Raw genomic sequence first — 16641 nt, 5'->3', positions numbered from 1 at the left:
TTCTCTAGAAATTAAAATCTACGAAAAAATATTTGTTTAAAAGATAATATACGTAATTTTTTGCTAAAATGTATTCATAACATTATAATACACCTAATTCCACAAACTAATCACACTTCGATAAACTCTTTCACGTTTAAAACATATCTTATCTGAAAATCGTGTACGTAGCGTCTAAAAATCCAAATAATTTTTTTTTTTTTTGTTTTACATGAAAAAAACGGTATGAGTAATAATAATAATTTTTAAATATATGTTACTTTATATTATGCGTAACAACTGAAAATTAAATTTTTCGAGAAAAACTATAGAGAAGTAAAAAGGCAATAAAACTATGGACTGTGACATTGCCATAAACACTATACTTCAAAATAAAGTATGAGAAACAACTATAGTACATTTTATCCAGATGCTTACTCTGAATTGCTTGATAAGTTAGAACGATTGCAAAATATTTGTATTCATTTTATCTTTAATCTTCGCAAATTTGACCACAAAACCGAGTATCGCACGCAACTACACTGGCTCAGTATCAGGCATAAAAGAAACATTCACATTCTATCACTTCTTTACAATATTTTAAATAATCCCACATCGCCTGTTTATCTGAGAGAGCTCATCCAACCTCTTTTACAACACGGACTATCTCTTCGTTCTAGTAACGAGAGAACCCTTTTAATACCCTGTCATCGCTCTAATTTTGTTGCCTCCTCTTTCACAGTAGTAGCCGCTTGATTGTGGAATAATGTACCCACTAATGTTAGAGACGCCTCTTCTTTATTTACATTTAAGTCAAGATTGAAATGTCGCTATCTAAATATTTAAATTGTTTCTTTATCCTTCTTTTTTCCTTCCCATCCCCTCTCATCTCTTCATAGTATGGTGTTAATTTTTGTTATATGTACATTTATTATTCTTAATCTTTGTTTTTGATTTTTGTTAAAAATGTAAGATTCAATATGTCCATGTATTTATAATTTTCTCAAACTGAACGGTTTGGGTAGGTAAGGAGAAATCGCCTTAAGGCAATATAAGGCAATATGTATATTTATTGTATATGTATATAAAGTGTCAAATAAATAAATACACATCTATTTAAGTAATCTCCATTTTTTCCGAACAAAAATAAATACATTAAACTCAAAACATAACCTTGACCTTAGCGCGACAATGAGCGTATGAATGCACTTAAGTAACCACAAATAAATATATATTTATTGGTTTATGCTTTACTCAGTTAGTTAATAACTTAAACTTTTATTACATTACTTTATACATATACTTTAGGATGCAATCATTGGTAAACGCATGAGTTAGTCAGACCAATTAAGCATGCGTTTGTCAAGCAGATTATCCTGGAATATGTCAATGAAGTTATCATTCGAAAATTCTGAAGTGAATTTAATTCGTATAGCTTGTACGAAGCAAAACAGTGTGTGGATTTAAGCACTGTACATAATTAGCAGCTCCCATTTACACAGTGTGCGGCGCGGCTCTGGCGCGTCACCTGTCGGGGCAACAGATATTAAACATATTTATTCATTTATTAAATTGGCATTCACTTTGTTACTTGCTAAATTTTTATGCACTAATAAACAGAACACAGGTGTTTGTAACATGGGTTGTTGCGAGGAATCTCTCGAAATAATAATTGTATATTTTTAATAAAATTTCATTTGAATATTAACAAAATTTCATATTTAAGAGAACATGCGGTGCCAGAATATGAAAAAAAAAAATTATTTGAACTTTGTTTTTATGTCACTTTCTCGCGAATGTCTCCCCGATACTGTGCAAAAAAAACAACTACTCACGGGACTGATTGCGCTTTACGAAATTGACGTTTCGCTGTCCTATTTTTTGCACCTCAAAACTACACCAATTTTGTTATTTTTTTTTAAAAAAGTATCAAAATAGAATTATCTGAGTTGGTATTTTTCCCGTTTTTCAAAAATATTTATCATGTTTGTGTACCATACGTCCGAAGAAAGCAAATAAAACCGGGCGCTTTTAAGGGGTTTTGAATGGTTTTAGTTCCCATAATATTCAATTTATCAAAAAAACAAAATAATATATAAATGCCAAAGGGTGTATATCTATAGGACATAAAAAAATCATTATCCAAAGAAAAAATATGGGAATTCGCGTTTCCTTGTAAGGGTATTTTTCTTTATTTATTTTATTTTATTTTATTTTTATTTTGCTCCACAACAGGCCAGGAGGCCCAATTACAGTGGTGAATTACATCACAGAACACCCAGGCTTGAGAAAAATCCCATTTTAATTTTTGTGTTCTCACCGGGAATCGAACCCGGAACCTTCCGTGCGTGAGTCAAGCGTCTTGACCACTACACTACGGAGGCCGCCTTTACATCATTATCATCATCATACTCCTATCTGCACCTGGTGATGCGTAGGGTACTACATTTACCTACTACTACAACACCAAATGCAAAATGACTTAAAATATGATCAGGATGCGGTGTTAAACCACTTCAAAAAAAGAAAGAGTGTTGTGCATAGTTAGTGCTACAGACTGGCAGATGAAATAAATACTTATTTCTTGTCACGCGAAAGAGGACATTTAGATTAATTTTGGAGAGTAGGTTAAAAAGAGTCTACTTTATAATGGAAAAATTTAGTAAATAAATTAGTAAAATCTTTTTTCTAAGTTTTAATTTTTCCAAATTCAATTAATTGCATTTTTGTATTAATATCAGAACAACTAAATTGAAATTAGCATAGGTAATCATAGCTTGAAAGTAAAATGCTACTAGAAGCATGAAAATGAATGTTAAACATCAGTAATTAACCGTGCCAATCAACGCAGCAACACTGCACTATACCTTTGGGGTGTAAGTACTAAGCAGCCCAACTAACTTTCTATCGTGTGCAAGGAACAAACTTTGATTATAATTCAATACCTTACCATATTTACTGGAATTCCCCATCCACACAACTCCTGTGGCTCCATTTTGAATGGAAATGAATTTACAAGTGTTCAAACGACTAATTATTTACGGTGATGAAGCGGGTACATCTACTGACAACTCGTAAAAAATATTGTTGTTGTCAAATTTATTTTATTATTTTATTTATTTTATTTTATTTTACAATACGCACAAGGGGCATTTAAAAAAATATACAGGTGAGTACAAACATAGTAAGTAATAATTATAAAAATAAACAACGCTTTTTTGTAGACATGTAGAAACAATAAAAAACATACTGCCATGCAAAATAAAAAGTGAAACTTTACCCAGTAAAAAAGAAAAAAATATGGATTTAAGAAAAGTGATTGAACTAAAAAGCAAATTGTCAATAACTTGTAAAGAATTTAAACAAAAAAATATAAAAAATTACATATATACGTATAAAAAAAATGGTATTAATAAATTAATGTTAAAAACAGATAATAATAATTAGTTTACAGTAAGTATATATAAGATAATATGTGGTACACATGGTACACATTATGTATATTTTAGTTTATTTTTGCACCACAACAGGCCAGGACGCTTAATAACAGTAGTGAATTACATCACAGAACACTCAGGCTTCAGGTGGCAGAAAAATCACATTTCATCATTTTGAATTGAGTTTTAAATTTTATTTAAAGAGTTGGGACACAAATAAACAAAAATGTGAATTCTAAGTACAATAAAAAACCGTTGTTTAAAATAACATAATATCTATTCTTGAATGTATGTACTTCATCTATGAATTTTTGTTATTGAATTATTTATTGTATCTGAGAGATAAGATATTTTACTCCGTGAAAGCAACATTAATGCCATCTATTTTAAACCTGAATGGCATCCATTTTTCTATAGACATTCTAATCGATTGAAATGTCACTACTATAGAATTAAGAATAATTCAAAAACTGCATACGCACATCAAACAGAAGGTGACTCAACTACTCATAAATGAGTAGGTTTACGTTTTGACCAATTAGTTTCATTGTAGACGTCGCTCAGGACGCAACTCCTTATTTGAATTCAACTATGCCGTGTTGTGTCCTTTTAAAGTTTAGAAATACTGCTAGGATCTTAAAAAAACAGGATGCAATCACATTTTATCTGATTCTTCACAAATGAATCATTACTTAAAAATTGAATTATATTTCCATCTGTCAGATTGCCGAAGAAATCCAAATGGACATTTCATTAGTGTTGCCAGGGTAGTATTTTTTTGACCGTATTTTGCTCATCTAATGACAGAACTAATGAAAATTAGACCTCGGATTAAACAACTATGTAGTGGACATTTGACCATAATTATCTTCAAAACATCAAATATTTTTAACATGATATGAAAATATCCGTTTTATGTCAAATAAAATTTGTTTTATATTTTAAGTTCATTAATTCAATTACTCTTATTAGATGACCCTTTACTTATCCACTATGTTGTGTCAATCAATGTGTCTGCGTGCACAATAAAATTTTAGAGAAATTAACAGATTACATTTTTTTACCTTACATTTGTGTTATGATTTTTTTTTCCCCCATCAAGCAACATTACCCGGCGACTTCACGAAAATACGCGCGGCGAAAGTAAGCCGGAGTGGGGGAATTATTGGACACAGTCCGATGTATTTAAATATGATTCTACGCTTCTTCTGGACTATACTTAATTCTATGGTCACTACATAAAAAATTTAGTTTTTCCTTTCTCCTTATTTTCTTCTAATCTCCTCTCCTATTTTCATTGTATAGTTTAAATTTATGTTTTAATTTGGTTTCAAATATTGTAAAATATTTTAAGATTCTGTATGTATGTCTATGTACTTCTTACTTTCTCATACTGAACGGTTTGTGTAGGTACAATGAAAGCACACACCCTTTCTCGAAACTGTTCGTAAAAACTTGTTCCTTTTTTGAGTTTCGCATATTTACTTTATATGTTTTTAAAACTAACTATGCAAAAATGTTTTTTTTTTGCAATCAAACCGCGAAAATAACAAAATATAGAAATTTCAAAAGCTTTCATAGATAATTATTATTAGCGTTGTACTATATTGTTGAAGTACATTATTTGTCCTTACTCAGCATAGGACATGAGTCCCATGGAGTTGGGACTTGCGTTTAAATTAATTCAAATTGATCCATTATTTGGGAATTAATCAATATAAATAATCAGGAATCGTATGTTTTTCCATATGTCAATGCATATCAAAAATATTTTAGGCGGAATAATACTCTCTGAGGCCGAATAATATTCGTTTTCTTATAAACTGTATCTCAAGACGATTTTTTATGTGATAAAACGGTAGTTTATCAAGTCTTCACACCCAAGTTTGACGTTGTAAACGAGTGGCGGAGATTAATCACGATTATTTTATCATTTATTAAAAAATGTTCCACATTTTTGGCCTTGCGATAGATAGAATAACACCAGATATTGTATATAGTTACTTTGTGTTTTTTTTTTAATAATTCATTTATGGTTTCATATTTCCATATTTATTGCAGCATTTTGCATTTTTTAAAATTAATTAATATTATTACATAATTGATACAGGTTTTTATTTTTCTATCCGATATACTATTTATCCATTTAACTGTGTATATAATATGTACAATAGGTTAATTGCGAAGTAAAAGTACATTTTTTTTTTTTGTTTTTGCTAGTAAGTCATCTAAACTGTCTAACTGGGTATAGTCTACCCGTTTCGAGACAGTAAATAGTATGAGTACTTTTTTTTTGTTGTTATTTTTGTCATAAATATTATCCACTTAACAAAACATTTTTATCCATTTTGATGGTTTTTCCAAACTTTAAATTAAAACGTATCATATTTTAAATTATGTTTAAATCAGATAAACGTATTACCAATTTGATAACTAGAACACACATAAGAACATATTTATGTCTGTCCTACTTTCAGATTTCAAAATAAATAATAAATATACCAAAAATATTTTGAGTTTGTCTAAACGTTTGTAGACAGGTTGGATTTCGATCTAAATACCTCCCTAGAAAGGAAATCCAGCCTGTTATGAATATTTGGACATGCTTAAAATATTTTTGAGTCAACTAATTGGTATAAGGAGCATAAAAATTTAAAAAATATTTTTGGGCCTTGGCTAGTTGGTGAAATGGTTCAGCCGGAAAAATCTCACACACATGTTAAAGATTTCAGCTTTTTTACTTCACAATAGTTATCAGATGGAAGAGTTAGGGAAACGTGGATGTTTAAACATGGGCAGAATGGTGAAGGTCACACAGTGTGTAAAGTGGCCACTTTAACCAGCCAATGACAGGATCCTGTTAATACCAAGACTTTCCTATTCCTTTCTCAAAAACGTTTTTTCTCTCGGTTGCAACAAATTTTAAATAAATATACCACGTATACCTAAATCTCTAGTCGTTACTAGTAAAACTAGAAAAATATTATTTTTTTTTGGTTTACCGTCTTAAAACCTAAATTGATTCCCGCTGACTAAAAAAATAAATTGTATTCGCTCATACTAAAATAACCATATAAATTATTTTGCTATTTGCTTTTTTTTCTTTCATATTTAAGAAATAACTCAACGTTCGTTTAAGTTTGACGGGTATAGATATGGATTTTATTTGGGGGAAGGGATTCAAGTTGCAACCATTTAATAATTTTTCCATTATTTTACGAGAGTCGAATATAAGTCCGTCTTTATTTTTTTTATGTCCATGTACAATTTTGTTATTTGCGTACCACGACAGAATTTTTGGTTTATTCTCGACATAGCTGGCATGAAACTTTTTTTGGAGGTGTTTTCACACTAAAATATTTCATTGTCCCTGGACAAGCACCTGAAGCGCAAGACTGATCATCTTGCTTTTATGTTACAAAAAGTATCGAGTTGCGCCGCGATTGGTATACCAGTGAAGTGTTTTATGCACCATTAGATGAAAAAAAGAGAATGATGATGAAAATGTGTTCTATTTTTAATTATCTGATTTGTTAAATTTTATTGTTCAATGATATTATTTAATATATTATTCATCCCAACTCAACACAGGACTTTTGTGCTATGAATTTGGAACCTGTTTATTAAATTTGTTAGTAAATAAATGAATAAATTGAGATCTGCTGCAGCTACACGTCTTTGAAGAATAATTCAAGTACAATTAGCATTATTAAATTTCAGCTGTAGAAATTGAGATATGCCTAACGTAAGCTTAAATTATCCTGCCAGACAGATTTCGATATTGACATCCGCAATCCCTGCTCTGAGACATACAAAGGTTTTTTTTTTTTTTAAGTTAATCTGAAAACATATTTTACACAATTTAATTTAATATTCCCAGGGAGTTTTTGTTAAAAACTCATTATGATGCAAAAAATTATATTTTTTACAGACGTTTTTAAATTTTGAAATATAACGTTATTTACAAAAGCAGAATAGAAATATTGTGATGCACTTAAAATTAAAAGGGTGTGAAAAGGTTTCAAAAAATTACAAAATAAACATTATACAAGCTAAGGAAATGAATTCAAAATGGTATACATAATACAATATATGGAAAAAATAAGAAGAAAAAAATAACAAGTTAAAAAAAATTACGCGTATGCATATATACAAGTTGAACGAGTAGGAGAGTGCAAATTTTAAAAAATTACTAGAATATATATTTTTTTTAAATTAACAAAATATATGTACCCAATAATGTACTAATGAGAAAGCACGAAATTAAAGATCTTGGGATTGTTTTAGACTCAAAACTACTTTTTGAATCGCATATCAATAAAATTAATTTCAAAGCATTGAGCATGTTAAGTTTCATTATTCGAATGAGTAAACACTTTGATAATCCAAAGGCCCTTATTTTATTGTATTATACATTTGTCAGAAGCCATTTGGAATACGCCTCTCAGATATGAAATCCCCAGTATGCCATAAATATAAGTAGAATAGAAAATATTCCAAACAAATTTATAAAGTACCTTAAATACAAAACCGGTATTTTCTATGTATTTACTCTCACTGCCTCCACCTTCCATGGAATCATTTCTCTACAATGCCGCAAAGTGTGTGCGGACCAACTACTGCTTTACAAAATTATGACAGGAATGGTTGACTGTACAGAGCTGCTTGGTTTAATAACAATACATGTGCCAGCCAGGATTTGTAGACGGTACCACCTGTTTCATGTACCAATAAGTAAAACATCGTTTGTTAAAAATGCTTTTTTTCGTAGGACTTTTTCAATGTACAATACAAAATTTAAAAATATAGATTACACAAACATCACTCGGTCAGATTTAAAATTTACACTAAAAATGTATTATGTAACTTAGTAGACATTATAATAATAAACATGTACATCTCCCCTCCCCTCCTTATCCTCTCTTCAAGCATGTTTGTCCTTATCCCGCCCAATTTACAGTAACTTAATATTCTTAAAATAAATATTTAAAAAATCTTTGATTATTGAGTACATGAAAATAACATTTTTATAAGGATAAATTGTATGTATTTATTTGATATGTAATATATTTTCTTTACTGACTTTGTATACTATGTGGAAATCTGTTATTAGTTCTGAGTTTATACACCTTATCTGTTTGTTTACTAAAAATATGTATGTAGAACTGTTGATTTCCCAAATAAAATAAAATAAAATAAAATAAAATAAAAATATAGATTAAAAAGGTACGAAGAGCGTATAAAAGTTACATATTTATTTATTTGACGGACTTATGCAGTCTATTCTAACGATGGTAAATACAATTTCTTGTAATAAATACAGGCACTAATAAAATAAAATATAACTAAATAAAATTAAAGCTAGGACAAAAAAAAATTACTACATTAAGACAATATCCAAGACATGTACATAATACGAGCTAAAAAAGTATGAAAAAGCATAAAAAAACGTTTTAAAAGTATCAAAAACTACATATACAAGCAAAACGGTGAAATATTAAAAATTATATGGATCTGGATCAACTTACATTACTTATTCAAAGTTATTCTAAAAAAAATACATCTTCACTTCGCGCGTCCTGTTTCTGTATTTTGAAATTGGTACCTTAAATTTTGTGGCAATTTATTACATTTCTTGAAACCTATGTACCATGTACTATGTACTGTAAAAATCTAGAACCAAACTTCGTTAAATAGGTGCGAAGGTTTTCACGGTCACTGTTATCAATATTATGTATCTTTTTTGGGTGATACCGTGTATGTTGGATTTGATCCGACGTTTCGGCTACCATTGCAGGAGCCATCTTCAGGGAAAACAGTTTTCCCTGAAGATGGCTCCTGCAATGGTAGCCGAAACGTCGGATCAAATCCAACATACACGGTATCACCCAAAAAAGATACATAAAACTTCGTTAACTTCACAGATCTAATATAAATATTATTTTTTGATCGAGTACTGTACTGATGGATATCTCCATTGAAAGCGGGCTTTATGTTACTGTGCATTGAGTCGAGAGTTGTCCTAATGAAAGTGCTAGTTATCTTGAAATAGGAAAGCATGCTAAATGCATGATTTTTGTTTCAAAATAAATGTCGTTTACATGAGTATCAAACAGAAGGTGAAACATATTTCTGGTCGCTTTATTCTAAATAAACTGCACCTCCGATTGATTTATTTTATACAAACGGCATAAATTGCCTTTAACATGTTAATTGAACATAAATATTAAGAAATATAAAAAAATGCATCTATTCATAATTAAAATTATAAAATTGCATAATTATAACAATAGTAACAGGTTAATACACATTAGCAAAGAAGAAAAACGTTTTCAAATATAAAGAAAAATTTAAAAATTGTATTGCGGGGAAAAAAAAAGAAATCAAGCTCATTTTAGTTTGAGTCCCGACTCAACACGAAATTTTCTAACAAGTCAGGACATAAAAAAATATAATTGTGCTCTATGATCAAATTGTGTATTTTGTGCATTATAAAAAAATAAAAAAAAATTATTCAGTCCAAAACCAATAAATCAGCCTTATTCTCATACTGATTACCATATCTGTGGAGCCTGGGGATGGGCGAGTGTATGTGATAGTTCTCTTTTACTTCACAAAAGTCAACAGATGGAAGAGTTGAGGAAATGTGGATCTTCAAACGAGGGCAGAATGGTGAATATTGCACAGTGTGTAAAGTGGCCACTTAAACCAGCCAATGACAGGCCATCAGCCCTGTATATGCCTAGATCTCCATATTCCCTTCTCAAAACGTTTTCCTTCTCTGTTGAAATAAATTTAAATGTGAACAACTCCCTAGGGAGAAAATCCAGCCAGTCTGCAAGCATTTAGACATACTCAAACATTGCTGTTCCAAGAACTTACAGAACAAAATGAAAAACTGCGGCGAGTATGTCGACCAGGTATACGGAATCTCACCAACTCTAACAAATCTGGACGGTAAATAAATGAATTGATCACTTTATAAAGTAATATTAAGTCTATTATAATTTGTCTATCAGAAAGTTTTAAAAGATTTTTCAAAGACAACAATCGATCATAATCAAATAAAGAAGCTGGAATATGTAGTTAAAAATTTATGTGTTTTATAAATTTCTTCTGGGCACGCTCAAGTGAATCATAATGAACACCATAAATAATGGGGTGACCAGAATAGAGAAACATTTTCTAGGTGACTTCTAACCAAGAAGCAATAAAATGAATTGAAAAGTGTTATATTTTTTAATTTTCTAGTAACCTTGCAAATAAATTTCAACATACTTGGCGCCTCATTTGCGATCTTGTAAATATATTTGATAAAATATAAAATCGTTGTCAATATTTCTTACTTTTAACACATTTGGCCAAATTTGCAACAATTGCGTCGTAATAAGACGTTTGGTTATCTAGTTTCTGTATGTAAATGTTATCAACTATTAAATTAAATCGTACCTAAATTTAGTAAATGGGCTCTTGAATTTCAATCACCATACGCTCTGCGAATCCAAGTCAAGTTATAATCTGGCTTTTTTCTGTTCCGTAAACGAGAAACTAGAATTCCAAACTTCCATGTACCCTGTAATTGCAAGACGTGTTGGAATATTTAATGTACAGCGTCCTTGAAGTGGTTTTCAACAAAAATGGGGCTGTATAAATTATCCAAATATATGTAACTATACAGCCTATTTCCTTTTCATTGCCAATGAGCATTAGACGAAAGAACGAGAATATCATAATGCGTATAAGCCTTAAGAAAATCTTTGAAGCTAATTTTCAGAAAACAGGGTTGTTTTCGAGCCTTAAAGCCAGTTTTTCGTTGTATACCCATCATCAAAAAACGATTCTGGACATGTGGCGCTATAAGTAATTTACGACGCAGGCTTTGTTCCTCCAGACGAGAGGGAATATTATTTATATAATGATAATGTACCCGGCAAAGTATAATGAATTTGCATAATAAATGAAAAGTCATTGAATTTTTCAATATCTCTACATCTCGTCAGCCTTCCGAAATGTTTTTTCATCAACATTACAATCTATATTATCTTTATTTATTCACGTTAAAGATTCATATTAAAATACGTACAAGCGTTCTTATAATTTAAAAACTGTTTGAATTTTTTAGCCAAATTTAGTTAGTCGAAACTATTTCGCATGGTTGAAACCTCAAATTGCCTGATAAGATCAATAAATAGAAGATTTGAGGAAATGTGTGCGTTGAAACATGGGCAGAAAGGTCGATTTCACACACAATTTTAGGTAACCACTTAAACCCGCCAATGACAGGTACCCTTTTCTTAAATGTGGTCTCTTTCTGGAATAAATTTTAATTTATAATTTAATGAATGTCAATCAATCGTTTAATGAATTAAAATTAATAATTAAATCTATACTGGGCTAAAATCTTAACACAAGCATACGAAACTCTCCCTCTCTAGGTGAAACGTTAAGTATTAAAATGTTAAAATTTCATGTGGCACATCAAACAAAATAGATAACTTACTACAAAAAAAATGTTTTTTCTTTTAGTAATAGAATCAATAAGGAACTTCAACTCTACGGAAAATTGAATACAACAAATGTTTTCTTGCGCGCGGTAAAAATTGAAGCATTAAATTGTACGGAAAGTTTCCTGAAAATGTACGAAAAAAATAATAAAAAACGTTTACATAAAAACAGACAACTTTGAATGGCGTCACTGGTTCATATAAATCAACCCATGATATTAGAGCTATGGAAAATTTCCGGTTTGCTTGCCATGGATGGACTGAATAAAAAAAGCGGAAAAGAACCTCTGACGTCACACGCGGAGTTATTTCAGAAATACAAAACTTCAAAAAATCATAGCGCTGATAATACGATATACATTTTTTTTGGCTTTGTTCAATAACCAGTGACGTCGTTGAAAGTAGTGCGATTTTATTAAAATATATAATTTTTTTGAACATTTTCAAGAACCTTTTAACAACAATTTAATTTTGTAATTTATTTCAATTTATTAATTTAAATTATTTATTTCAGAAACACAAAACTTTAGAAAATCGTAGTGATGGTAATAAGATATATATATATATATATACATATATGTGTATTTTTAATATTTGCTTTGTTTAATAGTCTATTAACAAATAAAAAGTACTGAAATTCTTCATTAAAACAAAAACTACCATAATGTTAAGCCCTTTAAAAGTCGACTTTTTTCAAACAACAAAATACCAGGTATTATGATAGCAAATAATGAAATACGTATTTTTATGTTTTAATTTTTTTACAGTGAAATGAAAAACGGTAAAAAATTGAACTGTGACATTAGTGCCACATTGTGTGACACTACCTTAAAATATGCTCAATTGTTAGAGAAATATGTTTGAACAATCGTTTTGCTTATTTTAAGAAACTGCAAAATATGTATTAAATAGCGTGTATAAATATTTTTTTCGAATTTTAAAGTATTTTAAATACGCTTTCCTGATAGTTCCACGAGAAGTTAATCTTAAATAAACTTTCTAGTAACCAACATCCATCATATATATAACAGAATAATCATCTGTTTATAAAACAATGTACTTTAATTTAATTAAATGCAATTGCATTAGATATTGTTAATTTGTGATGTAATATTGATTAAAAACAAACTTTGGTGATTATTTTGGATTTTGTAAGCACTGAAATGTTTTTTTAACAGAACTGCCCATGATGCTTTAAAGGGTTAAAAATGGACATAATTCTAACTTAACTATTTACCCGCTTAATGGCTGTAAACTCACTTACATTAAAATTTATTTGAGAGCCGCCGTTCTCAAACTGTATTATTTTAACTTTTTTTATTACAATTGAGATTTTCTTCGAAAAATGTTATTGCATTTTTCAAAACAAATCAAATAATAAATGACACATTTACGTTGCTTTAAGCGAGAAAAAAAACTAAAAAACTAAATAAAACATACATGGTTTTAAGATAACGTGTTAACGTAGTTTTTTAGCTCGCCTGGAAATTCCGTTTCTTTTAGTTATGACTCTATTTTATCGGATATATACCTATACCAGAGGTGATTCCTTAGTATGTGCATAAGTGTAGTGTACTGCCAAGTAAAAATATGTAAAAATAAATTAGTAATTTTATTGATACTAAAAATATGTTATAGGTACAAAGAAACAGGGATTCGTTGCAATATTATACTCGTAAACATCGTAATATTCAAAACTAGCGCCAAAAGTTCTAGCGAAATCGACTCTGGCGGACGATTTTCTCATTTTGTCTATACATGCGCAATCGTCCCTGTGCATGTTCTGTTTTGCACAATTTTTTACCCTGAATTCGTATGAAATATGTAATTTCTCCTAAGATCGTCATTTAAACGAGATAGACAACCGGTGAATCGTGCGTTAGGGGCAGAAGATAATATATATACTCTGAGCATTGCCAACGCATGCACAGATTTGAAGTTTGAAGTTCGTTTGCAATGTCACTTTGAACATGCGTAATGACATGATATTATTACGAATTCAGTTGTTTTAGTATTCTCTAACGTGCGTGTAATGTTAGGCAAATTTAGCGTTCCTGGTTCCGATGCGCGGGTTGTCATCTGTCATACTATTGCCCGTTTATTACGTCAGATCTGTCATATTGTTATAATATTATTGAACTTAATATATTAGTTGACAAAATGTAAAGAAATGCACTGCCCATGTTTTCGGTCAGGAGCCGCCAGTGATAAATACATGTATGTATATATATGTAAAAATAAAACTCCATTATCCAAATTTCAGTTATCAGTATTGACAAATATCCGAATCGTTATCAGGAAATAACAAATAAAGCATATGTTATAATAACAAATAAAAAAAGAGTGCTAGCGGCCGGTGCGTTGAAGCAATTAACTTTTCTAAAGAATGTGATTCCAATTTGCTGTAATATTTCAAGACCAATAAAAAAAAAGTTACCTATTTTACAGTTACTTATAGATTTTTGCCTATTCGAATAATATCTAGCCCTCATTAATTAGGATAGTTGGCGTTTTACTGTATTTATACATAAATTTAATTGTAAAACTTTTTTCAATATTTTTCACAATTTTTAATTAAATATTTCTCATGCAATTTTATGAACAAGCTCAATTTTTAGTTTTAATCCATTCGTTTCCAACTATATTCATAAGCGTTCAATTTTCATTTAGCGGGGAAAATATTATATCAATAGGGCGGACGTTTGGCGCAACCATAGCCGAGGAATATTAGCGTCAAATTCATGCAATTGTTAGGCGAAATGAAACGATGGAAACGCTCAATAAATCCGTGGCAAACCACCAGTTTATACTTCTTACCACAACATTATCTCATCACGTCTCATAAAGTCTGTGTAAATGACGTCATATATCCGTTGTATGGAAAATGTGGGAAATATTCATAAGAAAAATTTGCGTGGAAAGGGGATGAAGAGCAATACTTTGCAGTATTGCCATGAAATCGTAAATAATCATGAAATCGTATATTTAAATACGTTTATTTTTATGCCTGTTGGGCAAGTGGATATATCGTAACAAATAATTAATATAAATTTAAATTCAAAACACTACACAAAAAAAACACAAAATTAAATATAGAATATTCATTTAATTCCCCGTTAACTGTTTTTTTTTAAACAAGTCTAAATCATTATTATATTTATTTGCTTTCTTGAAGAAAATTTTCTTTCACCTTTTAAATATTTTAATTTTTCTAATCTTTTGCATTCTTTTCAGCGTTTTAATATTTTCAATATATTGAAACAATTAATATTGTTAATCTTATAAAACTTTTGTATCTTTTAATTCTTTTAAACCTTTTGAATATTTTAAATAAACAATATACATGCAACAGAAAAAGAGAACATTTTAGATCAGAAACATTGGAATCTCAGTATTTGCCATGCTTTCTTGTGAGCGTTTTTAAACTTTGAAATACTTTGAGTTTTTGTAATCTTTTTAACTTTTAGAATCTTTTTAATCTCTTAAAACTATTTAATATTATAAGTCTTTTGGATCTTTTCAAGATTTAGAATATTTTTAATATCTTAAAACTATTTAATATTATGAAACTTTTGAATTTTGTGAATCCTTTGCGTCTTGTGAAACTTTTGATTTGTTTTGACCATTTGAATTTTGTGAATCTTTTTAATCTCTTGAAACTTTTTCATATAAAACTTTTGAATATTTTTTATCTTTAATAATTAGTCAAATGTATTAGAAAAAATGTTTAAAACCTCATATTAAAATGTTTTTGAAAATAAAAATATCATTTCTAATTCTATTATGGAAATTATTATAAGACATTAAAACAAACATTGATTTATAAAAAAAAGTCATTGAAAATTGATAAATTTTGCAATTTAAAGTCCATACATTACAATAAAATATTAGTATCTACATACATTAAATTACAATTAACTTCGTCAAAGAATATTAGGACAGTTTAGTTCAGTGCCAAAAATCGGGAATTGAAAGTTGTTTTTTCTTACAATTTTAATTTAATAATATAAAATACTGTTGAGTAAAAAATATTAAAAAATTAGTCGCATGAAAAATATTTTTGAAATTATAATTTTAAATTCTCGCGAAACGGTCATTACATTGGTCACGCCCTAAATACGTCACGATTCATGTTCATTTTGAACTTTGTTCCCAACCGTTTAAATTTTTATATAACATCGTCACGAATTTTGACGTCACAATTATCAATGCCAAACATATCGCGTTTTTCTAGAGACATATTTAAAAAAATATATATTTTTAAAGTTATGTATGAAAACATTTCTCCACAATATCCATATTGATTTAGAAAATACAATTAATTTTTCTTCATCCATTTCATATATTTTTATCGGTATTCATAGTATCTGCTATTTTCCTATCATATGTTAATTTGTGGTTAAATGCAATGATCTGTGACGGAATCGACAACCAAATAAAAAAAATAATGTGACGAGAGCACCCCCTATACGCAACTATTCCACGCCGCAGGCAACAGCAAACTGCGCAATTCAAAAATCTCAGCACATCGCGCAGTTCTTGAAATAAGCAACGAATTCAAACAGTTCCAGAAAGGAAGAGCCTTGGTTTTAAAATTTTAATTCCACGCCTGCGCAGTCCAATTTTTAAATGATCTCTGAAACCAATTCAAAAAAGCCGATCTAATTTCGTTTTCTAGTTATGCTATGCTGTGTTTTAACAAATTAAGGAATAGAATCACT

Source organism: Micrasema longulum, unplaced genomic scaffold, assembly GCF_059751315.1.
Source record: "Micrasema longulum isolate JH-2025_06_02 unplaced genomic scaffold, ASM5975131v1 h1tg000549l, whole genome shotgun sequence".
Classification (NCBI taxonomy): domain Eukaryota; kingdom Metazoa; phylum Arthropoda; class Insecta; order Trichoptera; family Brachycentridae; genus Micrasema; species Micrasema longulum.
Note: the sequence above shows the minus strand (reverse complement) of the source record.